Source organism: Penaeus monodon, chromosome 33, assembly GCF_015228065.2.
Source record: "Penaeus monodon isolate SGIC_2016 chromosome 33, NSTDA_Pmon_1, whole genome shotgun sequence".
NCBI classification, from domain to species: Eukaryota; Metazoa; Arthropoda; class Malacostraca; order Decapoda; family Penaeidae; genus Penaeus; species Penaeus monodon.
The window spans coordinates 26580295-26580761 of NC_051418.1; the positions used below are offsets into that span (position 1 = coordinate 26580295).

The following is a 467-nucleotide window of genomic DNA, read 5'->3' on the forward strand; positions in this document are numbered from 1 at the left end:
GCTTTAAGCCTTTCGTTTATAAGAAAAAATATTACAGATAACTAAGCCGACATAGACACTGGTCACTTTCACGTTGTTCAGCCAAGTTTTCTGGTTAGTTCAATACCTCTTTCTCAGTGCACAAGGTCTACGGGCTGAAAACCCTAAATTCATCTTACCATGGCATTCCAGGACAATAGTTATAATATAACAAGCGAAATTTCCGTCGACTGTTATCATTCTTATTTTGTTCACATTATTGAATTATATACTCTTTGATACATACCAGAATAGGATGGGATCTTAGCAACGTATGTCCAGACTATGTCGTTAATAGCTTGTAACTATTGCTTTACACTTTTCATAGTAACTAGCGTGTCAGTTACTGTGATTTATTAGTACTATGTACTTTTCTCCAATAAAACATTTTTGCAAGATTCTGTAGAAATTTTCCAGTTGTCAATAACATTTCTGTCTTAGTGACGCTG

General features: G+C 34.7%; 1 protein-coding gene across 1 annotated transcript in view; it reads left to right on the forward strand.

Moving 5' to 3' along the window:
- LOC119594198 (deleted in malignant brain tumors 1 protein-like) overlaps window positions 1-419 on the forward strand; it is a gene marked incomplete in the record, with an annotated part of 9999 nt that extends 9580 nt beyond the window's left edge. The window contains 1 exon segment of the mRNA XM_037943269.1: window positions 1-419.
- Window positions 420-467: the final 48 nt, after the last annotated feature.